The following is a 12,626-nucleotide window of genomic DNA, read 5'->3' as shown; positions in this document are numbered from 1 at the left end:
AATGTGGCATAACGATTGACCTAAACAAAAGATCTTGTTTTCATTTGATGCAATATATTATTTTCGCTGCTAATTGGTTTGCCTAGGACAAAACATCTATTGTATTATTTACCCCATATTTTTTCTGAAATCAACAACTTTTTGTTCTTGATTGACTATTTGCCTATTAGCTAAATATTTTTTATTCCTGAAGCTATTTTACGTTTACCTTCTTTTTTGATGTAATTTGCTGCATTTAGTATATTTATTCAATATATCACACAATGTAGTTTCTACTAGAATAATTCAAATAAAATGACTCAACTATTTCAAGTGAAGGAGGAAGGAGCATCTGTTTATCACAAGGAAAGAGTAAAAACGACTTATGCATACAATTATTTTATAATTATACCATTTATTGAATAGGTATTATTAGTTCTGCATTATTTCGAAGAAATCATTTGGAGCTCTGTAGATTTTATGTTGGTTTTTGATCCAACAACGATGTAGTGGGAAGTTTATGTTTTTGTACCTGTAAAATTATATCTATGAGTACCATGAACAGTTTTGTTAATAAAAGCATATGTATGTTATATGTATTAGTTTTAACTTTTACAAGTAATAATTTATGAAAAACGAAAAATGAGAAACTAGTTTTAATTTAAATATTGTTCATAAATCCGAAACATGAATTCATAATAATTCACACGAATTAACAACCAAACTCTGTATGGACTGTATGTGTTCCTCAAATGATGTTAAAATTAACCTAGGAGTGGAATTCAGGCTCAGGTGAATTGTGCTGACGAAGAAATTCAAGAATTAGACAAAAAAATGCTGTATGGAATACAGGGTGTTTCATTGGAAAATGGAAATACTTCACGGGTGCATAGGTGGCACCAAGGCGGTTCTGAAGGTACCCCATTTATTGGGTCTTACTGTCTTCGTAGCCGAGATACAGGGTGTTTTATGAATTTGCCCGGTATATTTTCTTCATATTTGGCAAATATGTTCCTAATTGAGAGCCCAAACGTATCATGCAATAACCGCCTTGAAAATCCAGGTCCGGGTTAACAAAAAATTATGAATCGTTTGAATCTTCGAAACAACACCCTCTACATCGGAATTTTGAAAATCTGCTTTAATATTCGAAAACACCAATAAAAACTAAACTGAGACGTGTACTTCAAAATTTCGCGCAGACATTTTTACTGCACAAATTTTCAACGTAAAAGTGAAATTTTTGAGAACTCGGATACTTGGAAATATTGGGACTCTCAGATAAAAAAAGGTTTTTGACCATTTTCCATTATTTATATTGATACAAACCATACGATTTTATATATTTTTGAAATCAGGAAAAATCAAGCTTTCAAAAAATGCCACAGAAATCTAGTGTTCCCATTTGAAAAAACAAAACATTGGGTCATAGCTTCGTAATTAAAAACCCTTTTGAAAAGACGAGTACGCCACTGAATTCTAAGTAAAAAAGTGTCTGTATAATGTTTTGATTTCAGAGCTCCATCATCAGTATTAGCGGAGATATAAATGTTTTTCGATATCGCCATTTTTCCAATTTTCGCTTATAACTCGGAAACAGAAGAAGGTGGCCAAAATTGAATACTTCCCTTGTTAATTTCTCAGAAAAAGAGATCGAGAATGGGGTATCAGATCTTGTCTATCTCCTCTGGTTTGAAAGTTGTAGTGCTAAAACATCGAAATTTGCCCACCCTATACAGGGGTCTCATTCTAATACTTGTTGATTCAAAGACAAAGAATATCGATGCCTTCTGCACTTGTATTATAAATTACTATTTTTACTTTTCGTTTTACTTTGTAAAATCAGGAGAGTACAAGAATTCGATTACTTGTAAGATGTCGATTATTCATGCAGTATTGATGATGAGAGTTTATTCAATGGGAAAAATTTGAATTACGTACCTTTACCAATGAGTCGATAACTTTCAATTTTTTCGCTGAGTTATTTGCGACAATTGAAGTTGAACTTGGACCCTGGGAGGTAACAGTGTTCTGCAATTTCAAACATTCAGTATTCACCAATACAATTGAAGAGACTGCCTATTTCTGAATTCAACCAAAATGAAATTCTTGAATTTCGAACTTAATCACAAGTTTTTGAAGTTTTCAAGATTTGTATTAAAGTGAACGCAGATTCCAAAATGAGACAGGAAAATAATTGCTTACCACTGCTACTAGAACAAGTAATAAAATCACTAACGTTGCTTGCTTCATTTCGATGGTTTACTGATTTCAACTAGGATCTCTCTCCTTAAATACTTCACCATGCAGGGTTAAACAATCGCAATCATTTTAAAAATCAAGTTGATTGACAAATCGTGATTAATACAATGAATGAAATTGCAAAACAACAAGTGATATTCGAAATGAATATCACATAATTTTCGTGATTTTTAATAATAAAGGGTGTTTTTTTAGAGCTATGGAACTTTAAATTGCAATAAAACAACAATGGATTATTCGATTGACATGAATTTTATTTATTCGCAAGATAATTTTGTGGCATTACATTTTAAATATGATTCTTGGCATATGACCGCCACGGCTGGCTCGGATTTAGTCCAATCTGGACGTCCAATTTCCGATGACTTTTTCCAACATTTGTGGCCGTATATCGGCAATAACATGGCGAATGTTGTCTTCCAAATGGTCAAGGGTTTGTGGCTTATCCGCATAGACCACTGACTTTACATTGCCCCACAGAAAGTAGTCTAGCGGTGTTAAATCACAAGATCTTGGAGGCCAATTCAGAGGTCCAAAACGTGAAATTAGTCGGTCACCAAACGTGTCTCTCAATAAATCGATTGTGGCACGAGCTGTGTGACATGTTGCGCAATTGTTGGAACCACAGCTCCTGGACATCATGGTTGTTCAATTCAGGAATGAAAAAGTTAGTAATCATGGCTCTATACCGATCACCATTGACTGTTACGTTCTGACCATCATCGTTTTTAAAGAAGTACAGACCAATGATTCCACCAGCCCATAAAGCGCACCAAACAGTCAGTTTTTCTGGATGTAACGTTGTTTCGACATACACTTGAGGAGTAGCTTCACTCCAAATGTGGCAGTTTTGTTTGTTGACGTAGATTTTATCGACGATAAAATGGATCGGCAATAACACGGCTAATGTTGTCTTCCAAAAAGTCAAGGGTTTGTGGCTTATCCGCAATGACTTTACATAGCCCCACAGAAAGTAGTCTAGTGGTGTTAAATCACAAGATCTTGGAGGACAATTCACACGTCCAAAACGTGAAATTAGGCGGTCACCAAACGTGTCTTTCAATAAATCGATTGTGGCACGAGCTGTGTGACAAGTTGCGCCGTCTTGTTGGAACCACAGCTCCTGGACATCATGGTTGTTCAATTCAGGAATGAAAAAGGTAGTAATCATGGCTCTATACCGATCACCATTGACTGTAACGTTCTGGCCATCATCGTTTTCGAAGAAGTACGGACCAATGATTCCACCAGCCCATAAAGCGCACCAAACAGTCAGTTTTTCTGGATAAAACGGTGTTTCGACATACACTTGAGGATTAGCTTCACTCCAAATGCGGCAGTTTTGTTTGTTGACGTAGCCATTCAACCAGAAGTGCACTTCATCGCTAAACAAAATAAAATGGACGTATGGCGCGATACGTATTTCGCAAAGAACCATTATTTTCGAAATTAAATTGCACTATTTGCAAGCGTTGTTCAGGCGTGAGTCTATTCAAGATGAATTGACAAACCAAACTGAGAATAAATCACTTGACAGCTGTTGAATCGGTCGCCATCTTGAACAGTAATGCCAACTTAAAGTTATATACATCGAAAAAAAACACCCGTTATTTCTGATGGTCAGGTCTGAAACCGAATCGAATACAAAACAAAAATATAATCATATACCTCGAAAAAAAAACACCCTATAGAAGACAACAAATTGAAAGTGTTGGATGGGTTTTGTCAATTCAAAAATTAAATATGTGCATCAATTTGTTTAATCAATTATTCATATTGCAATGATTGTTTCAACTTGAGAAATAATTTTGGGTTTGTTGACATATTAATTCAGATTTAATCTTAACAATTCCTTGTTATATTCAAGCTAGCAAACGCTCCTTCCATTCCTCTGTCACTGGTCGCACCAAATACGCTCTCGATTCACCCTAAAACAATAGAAAATCGATAAACTCTTATCTCAATCTTTAACAAATTTACAATCATGGAAAGGATAATAGATAAGTTAATTTTTTCAAGTCATACGAAAATATTAATTTCTAATAATAACCGATTCATGAACAAAGAAAATTCTTTGAAAACACTGAGGGCCAGTTTTCTCCCTTTTTTTTTTCGAAAAGCAGGTTTCATTTACGAAAAAAAACTGTGCTGTAGGAATAATAGTACCTGAATTATTTCATGAGGAGAGGAAGTAGCACTTTTCATGGCAAGCCTGTATTTACCCGCTGAACGTAATTTGTTTTTTTCAAAACGTTTTTTTGTTGATACAACTTCAAATAAGATTTAAAACTTGCATTCATTTAACTTCGTAGTCAAGATTGTTGTGTAGAAATTAGAGTTGATTTTCTGTGATTAAAAGTAGAGCTTAGCTTGTACCATATAGTTCCCAGATTCGAAGTATGATAGCAAATATTAGTGAAGAAACCTCCAGTTCAATTTGCGATTTTCTTGAACTAATTGCCCCTCGATTAACAAAAATGCTTTCCTACAAATTGCTTATATCATTGGCAAGTTTACATGAATCCATAAAATATGAAGATGAACTGCAAACATATTGTATTCAGTTCATCGAAGAAAAATGGTTGATAAAAAACCACACACAGCATCAAAAGGAATGGGCTGTCGTTGAATTTGCTCAAATTTTTATATGTTTTATATGTAGAATTTCTGAAGCTGATCAAATTAATGTGTTCGTTGCATCACAGCTCTAAATTCAACAGTTTAGATTGTATAGGGTGCTAATAGTTATTTATAATACAAGTGCAGAAGGCATTGATATTCTTCCACGAGTTCAAAATTCAAAAACGGGCCAAGAAGTGGCGAGTTTTGGAATGAACGAGTGGTAGAATGAGCCTTCTGTACGAGTATTATACATTATTTTCTCTAATTCATTCCGTTTTCATTGAAATTAATGAAATATTTCCATAAATATATTTTAGTGATTTTTGCATTGAAAAATGTTGGTTGGCAGAACTGATTTCTTTAAGGCAAATTGATGAATTGACAGATAAAGCCGTGGCGGAAAGTTCGGAGTACCAACATAGAATAATAAAATATAACCATGAAAACTGTGCGTTTCTGATATATTCTCGCACGATTTTGTTCTACAAGATGTGGAAGAATGAACGGAAAAACCACAGAATTAGAGAAAAATAACTTTTCGAATGGCCATTGAAGCTGATGTCCCCTATGAAAAAAAAAATTTCTGCACGTGTAGAAGATATACAGGTTCCATAGATATCAAATTCTCCAGTGATTTCCAAAAGAATTGAGTGGTGGAATTTTATTAATTTTCAGATACTTTTGAATTGACATATCTATTATGTATGTATTTCCTAACATCCTGTATATATCTAGAGGCCTGAAATTCCTAAATAGTCGATTACCAACTTGATCGTTCACGGTGAAAGTTCACTCAGCAGATAGCTGGTTGAATTTAAAGCATTGATGCAATGAAGACATTTGATCAGCATCATGAGTTCTAAAGGGTGGTTTTTTTAGAGCAATAAAACTTCAAATTGAATATGGTTTCTGGCATATGACCGCCACGGCTGGCTCGGATGTAGTCCAATCTGGACGTCCAATTTTCGATGACATTTTCCAACATTTGTAGCCGTATATCAGCAATAACACGGCGAATGTTGTCTTCCAAATGGTCAAGGGTTTGTGGCTTATCCGCATAGACCAATGACTTTACATAGCCCCACAGAAAGTAGTCTAACGGTGTTAAATCACAAGAACTTGGAGGCCAATTCACAGGTCCAAAACGTGAAATTAGGCGGTCACCAAACGTGTCTTTCAATAAATTGATTGTGGCACGAGCTGTGTGACATGTTGCGCCGTCTTGTTGGAACCACAGCTCTTGCACATCATGGTTGTTCAATTAAGGAATGAAAAAGTTAGTAATCATGGCTCTATACCGATCACCATTAACTGTAACGTTCTGGCCATCATCGTTTTTGAAGAAGTACGGACCGATGATTCCACCAGCCCATATAGCGCACCAAACAGTCAGTTTTTCTGGATGTTACGGTGTTTTGACATACACTCGAGGATTAGCTTCACTGCAAATGCGGCAGTTTTGTTTGTTGACGTAGCCATTCAACCAGAAGTGCGCTTCATCGCTGAACAAAATAAAATGGACGTAGTGCGCGATACGTATTCCGCACAGAACCATTATTTTCGAAATGAAATTGCACTATTTACAAGCGTTGTTCAGATGTGAGTCTATTCATGATAAATTGCCAAACCAAACTGAGAATAAATCACTTGACAGCTGTTAAATCGGTCGCCATCTTGAACAGTAATGCCAACTTAAAGTTATATACTTCGAAAACAACACCCGTAATAATACTTATAATATTTGAGCAACTTCTCCGGAAGTTTTAATGCAGTGCGTGGTCCTTTGCTGAAAGTCGATCTTTTTCGTCGGGAAAAAAGTAATATATGAAGTTCTATACATACCGTTGCATCACCTCCTACCGCGCCTTCTTCTGGAACTACTTCAGATGAAAAAGGGAGGAATTTGCCAATTGTACCAAGAACCTTGCTTCCTACGGAGCATTCCTGCAATGGAAATTTATTTTATCAACGATTGCTATGAAATATCGCCTTCATATTTTCACACGATATCATACTGACAATCTGACATCTGACAATGCTCAACATCTTTCTGAATCATTCAACGAATATTTCATAGATATATCTAGGACGTTAAAAACTCCGACTTCCACTAATGTGAAATCTGTTTGAGAAATTCGTCCTATTAGTAAAAATTTAGTGAAAATTTGTTCCAGATTTCTGCTGAGGATTTTATCAAAACTGTCAGTAAAATGGCAAATAACATATCCTTTGGCTATGATGGAATACCGATGACTGTCATAAAAAAATATCAGGATCATCGCAGAACCCTCAGCTTATATAATTTACATGGCATTTAAAGAAGGTGTGTTTTTTATTATTGCTTGAATCCTAAGGACTATAACTGCTCCAAATTGCTGTCCACAATTACTTGTTATATACAGAGGTGAACAGAAATAATGAAAAGTAATACACTGCGCAAAAAAATTAACGCACATTCTGAAAATCTCAATTTTAATGAAAGTTAACTCTACATTGACTTTATAACTTATTTTTCATGTTCTCTCGGGAAGGTTTTGAACGAAACAAGACACATTAAACGGAAGAAAAAATCAGGATTTCACCGAATCTTATGTTAAAGAAGAGAAATAAACAATTTTCAAAATACTGGAATGCTGAAAGTGATTTACTTCATACTCAAAATGAGTGATCTTAAAATGTTCTGATCTAATCCTTCCCAGATTTCTCGCGCACGATGGGGTCTGGCATTATCGTCCATAAAAATGGAATTTTCACCAATGAATGGGGCAAATGGCACTACATGCTCTTCAAGAATGTTCTTTATATACCTATCAGCATTCATAGCTCCATTATCAACGACCACTGTCGACGGTCTGTGCGAGCAGTCAAAGATATTCCACCCCATACCATAATCGATCCTCCCCCGAAACCAGTAGTATTCAGGAAATTTCAAGAGCTGGGCCTCTTGCCCTCTTTCTTATTGTCTGAGTGCTAATTTACACCCCATGAGTTTGCTCAAGCTGATTTTGAAGGAGGCGAGTGGTTGCAAACCGTTGTCTCAACGAAGAAACTCTCAAGTAACGTTCTTGAATGTCCCGTGGTCTACCCTGTCCTGGTCTTCGGACATTCATACTTGTCTCCCTGAATCGCTGCAACATTCTGGACACACTTGTATGGGAAACTCCAAACCTTTCTGCAATTCTTGTGTATGTCCACTCTTCTTCTCGCAAAACTACCGCTTGGGCACATTCCTCTTGGGTCAAATTGCGTGTTTCGCGTCGCATAGCGATCGATTGTAGAAAATCAAATGAAAGAAAAACTATTGATCACTAGAATTGATCGAGAACAACTGATTTCAGAATGAAGCCAATACATTCAAAATCTGATAATCTCTTCTTTTATTATTCCTGCTGGGAAAAAAACATATGTATTGAAGAAAAACGTTGAAAGTGGATAACATATGCATGCATAATTCTGATAAAAATAATTATCATTGAGAACACCTTCAGTTGTAGAATAAATTTGAAATTTCCATAATGAGCGTTAAATTTTTTGCGCAGTGTATTTTATTTAGAACACCCTATGGATTATATCGTTACCAGGTGAAAATTTACGAACAATCAAATGTTTGAAGAAACCTACTATTTGTGAATTATTGACTCAATATTGATATTTCCTACTACATGATATCTTTTCTCTTGACAAGCGAATTTTTTATAAAAATTTCCTGCATGTCTAACTATCTGAATTTTCTATACCTGATTTCAATATTTTTGAATTCGTATATCTTTTAGAGTGGTTTTCTTGTAATCGATTTAAATAATCCATATCCGTCATTAAATCTGCAATGAAACAAATTAACATTGCTGAGACGCAGTAGGTGAGAAAGCTCCCACAGAAAACTACTGGTTCTCCTGAATTTGATTTACTGTGAGTTTTCAAAGTTTTCAAACAGGACTAGTGAAAGAGGCTCGAAGTATAAATGAAACATGTGAAAGGCACTTACAGCTGCTACAGCAATGAGCAATACAAGGAACAAAGATGCTAGCTTCATTTTGATGATGCGACTGATCTCACTAGGAAATGGATCCCTTAAATACAAAAAATTTCAAAAAAAAATCATGAATCCGATATAAAAAGCAAATTTGATAGTCAAAACGTGATTGGAATGATAATGCATCTAACAAAGATTATTGAATGATATAATGTTTTTTTTTTATTTGGCTACTGATACCAATAGTCTTGAACATAATATTTCGAACAGAATGTTCAAATTTTTGAATTTTGTTAAACTAGTTCACCAAGAGTTGAATGTGTTCAAACGAAAAAGAATAATTTTGTGGAACTAAATTATAAGAGGAAATTTTTTTATTTCTTTAATCTTAGAAAATTTATGATTAAGTCTTATGTTATTTGAATATCTAAGTATTAGGTAATAATACCCAATTTGAATACATGTATAGATTTCGAATGATATCTGGAAATAATTATTGATAATACAAATGAAGATGGCATTGATATTCTTCCGCGAGTTCAAAATTCAAGTTTTTTGATTAACTGGTGTAAATAGCAGTATCAGTATCAAAATGAACTTGATTGGATCAAGGTGGCTAACTAAATACCACTTGAGCTCGCTGTCTTTACGACCTGTGCTCCACCTCCTATACAGGGAAGGTTTGCATGATCTTTATATATATATGACATTCTTATACTCTGAGCTTGCAAAGATTCCGTCTTTCCGCTCGAATCGAAGTTTCACTTACAACGCAGTTCCCCTAGGTTAAACACGCTCAGAGACGGTTTTTAAAAAAATATTAAAAAATTATTTTTACAATCGCAGAGACTAAGTTGAATGAGTCATCAATTATTTCTTTATGTGTGCATATGTATTTGTGCTTTCCTCTCTTTTTTTTCCTGATATTTCCAACAAAATATAATTTAATTTTTAGTTTATCATATTTTCCTCAAAAATATTACTTTTTTTTTTGTTATTACAAGTTTTTGTGATGTTATTTTGAATAGATTAAGTAAAAGTAAGTATGCTCAACTTCGCTTCTTGAAATGTACTTTTTTTTTAAAAAAGGCAATTTATTATTATTAATGTTAAGTTTTGACGACGCTATCACTGGATCAAGCCCCCTTATCGAATTGAATATTTATCATCTATACCTACGGGCTGATTTATTAGCCCACCGTCAAACTTTGCCGTATGAAAGGTCATGTTATTTTAACAAAAAAATTTCAATTATTTGAGTAAATAAATGGCTTCAAAAGTTTCATTCAAATCCCTTGTTATGATTTATCAATATCAACAAAAAAATGTTTACAAACAAGAGTAACACTTTTCAGTTAATTGTCAGTATAGGTATTCTCATTGCAATAACCATAACATAATACAGGGTGGCCATTTGAAAACGAAACAGACGAGATTACAGACGAAATAAAGTTTTTCGATAGAAATGCTCGGACAGGTCGATTTCTGTTTCGAGGGGGACAACTTAAGATGTAGGTTACGGACGCATAGCGCTTCAACCCTTGCTGCTACAACCCCCACCCCCAATTTTTGAATAGGGAAGATGGGGTGAGTGATACCTCAATTTAAAGGTATTTTTATACTGATTTCAGCACAGTAATTGTTTTTTCATTTTATGCATTAGTTCTCGAAATATTCATGCGTTAGTTAGTTAGGAAGGAAGCCACAGTCATGGTTGGTTTGAAGCTCAAAATGTCGATTACTACAAGTGCCATGAAAACACCACTTCATTTTCAAATACTTAGTTGAAAATATTTCGAGAACTAATGCATAAAATGAAAAACAATTACTGTGCTGAAATTAGTATAAAAATACCTTTCAAATGAGGTATCACTCACCCCATCTTCCCTATTCAAAATTTGGGGGTGAGGGTTGTAGTAGCAAGGGTTGAAGCGCTATGCGTCCGTAGCCTAAATCTTAAGTTGTCCCCCTCGAAACAGAAATCGACCTGTCCGAGCATTTCTATCGAAAAACTTTATTTCGTCTGTAATCTGGTCTGTTTCGTTTTCAAATGGCCACCCTGTATAATATCGGCATACTCTTCCATGCTGAAAGCGTACAATTCAAGGTGAAACTTATTAACTTCGTACCAATTTGCTACAATTTCAGCGTAACAGATTATTAGAATACTTATTGACAATGAACTGACTAGTGAATTTATGCTTGTTTCTAAGAATACTTCTTTGTTATTGATAAATCACATGAATAAAAGTTTTAAACCTTTTATTTCCTTAAATTTTTGAATTCAAACATATCGCTCATCAGGACCGTAGCTAGCCAAACTGGCGCCCTAGGCAGAGATCCAATTTGTCGCCCTAACAGAAGGTAATTCTACAGAATGCTTAAAATTAATATTAATATTAAGTCGGCACTCTTGCAGGTTTGGGTTTTTCTATTCAGATATTTAATGTGGAAAACTTCACACAATTTTTATGAATAATATTTTAGTAAAGAAAAAATGTATATCAAAAGTGTTATTATTTTTTATTAATTCAAATTTCAAATCGAATTGTAGATCATTAAGGAAACGTGAAATTAAATGAACAATAAACGTGCTCAACTATTCTTATGAAAAAATAATGGAATATATCAATTGATTTCAGGTTTTAGACTCTTCTGCTGAGTTTAGAACTCAGCATAATTGCAGAATTGGAATTCAAAGACTTGACAAATATCATAGTTAGTTTGAGATTTCGAAAGGTATTATAATTTTAAAGATTAAAGATTTTTGTATGTTCAAGTTTTCGACAATATTTTTATTGCCCGATCACCTTCAGAATTTGAATTACTAGATTTCGCCAAAAAAGCCATAAAAAAAATTCAATTCACACTGAATAATATACAGTATAAACGAATTCATTCATTATTGCAATCACGTTTTCACTATCAAATTAATTTTTCATGTCAGATTTATATTGACTTCTTATGGCAAGACTTTGGTATTTAAAGAAAAATATTTCAATCGAGATCAGTAGTACCATCAACATGAAGCTAACATTGTTGTTCATCGTCGTTCTTGTTTTAGTTACAGTGGTAAGATTGTTGTCAGATGTTACTTTCTCTTGTGTGAAATATATTTTGTTCACAAAGCAGTTAAAAATTCTTCTATTGAAAATTCCTTTAAACATGGCAAAATATGATCTAGGTTATCAACTGCACATCCTAACTATTTTTTTTGCGAATCTCTGAAAACATTTTGAAAAATTTTCTTGCGAACTTCATAGCCTCAGATCGAGGTTTTTCGTTTTGAAAAATTCATCCACACATTTTTGAACTCATACCTTCATAGCACATTGAAAATTAAAAAAAAATATATATGTTTCAAATTTCAATAAAATTTTTTGAATCAAGTTTTCATTTCATTTCTAATTATTGAATTTTTTACAATTACAGAATACTGTTTCTTCACAACTATCACCCATTGAGAACCTTCCTGATGTTGATGACGTTCCTGATGTGGTAAAGTACATTTTTTGCAGCTAATTAAGAAAACATAATAATTGATTTCTTTCATTTTGACACATTTCGGCGCGGCGTTCTCAGTCAATTAGAAATGTGCGTCTCATCTTCACTGATAGAATCATCAGTTATGAACATAGTGATCCCTGTCAATACACTTTTTACCTTGATAGCGGAGCACGGTGTCGTTCATATCCCAAGCGTTTTCGATCTTCCGAGAGATGTGCTGCCATCTCGAAAAACTTTTTCTTCAAGACAACGTTTACTCATATCTGTAATATGAGAAAGAAAG

General features: G+C 34.1%; 2 long non-coding RNA genes across 2 annotated transcripts; both read right to left on the bottom strand.

The window, feature by feature from the left end:
* Positions 1-365: 365 nt before the first annotated feature.
* LOC123683190 lies at positions 366-2,257 on the bottom strand. Its single transcript, XR_006747949.1, has 3 exons — positions 2,185-2,257; positions 1,921-2,010; positions 366-511 (listed from the first exon to the last, which is right to left on the bottom strand). It is a non-coding gene; the product is annotated as an uncharacterized LOC123683190 (long non-coding RNA).
* Positions 2,258-3,983: 1,726 nt separating this feature from the next.
* Positions 3,984-10,994, bottom strand: LOC123683189. The gene is made up of 4 exons (XR_006747948.1): positions 10,966-10,994; positions 8,849-8,933; positions 6,706-6,807; positions 3,984-4,169 (listed from the first exon to the last, which is right to left on the bottom strand). It is a non-coding gene; the product is annotated as an uncharacterized LOC123683189 (long non-coding RNA).
* Positions 10,995-12,626: the final 1,632 nt, after the last annotated feature.

The sequence above is a fragment of the Harmonia axyridis genome, chromosome 6 (assembly GCF_914767665.1).
Source record: "Harmonia axyridis chromosome 6, icHarAxyr1.1, whole genome shotgun sequence".
In the NCBI taxonomy this organism is placed as follows: domain Eukaryota; kingdom Metazoa; phylum Arthropoda; class Insecta; order Coleoptera; family Coccinellidae; genus Harmonia; species Harmonia axyridis.
The sequence above is the reverse complement of the archived record's forward strand: the minus strand, read 5'-3'. Positions and strand labels throughout refer to the sequence as shown.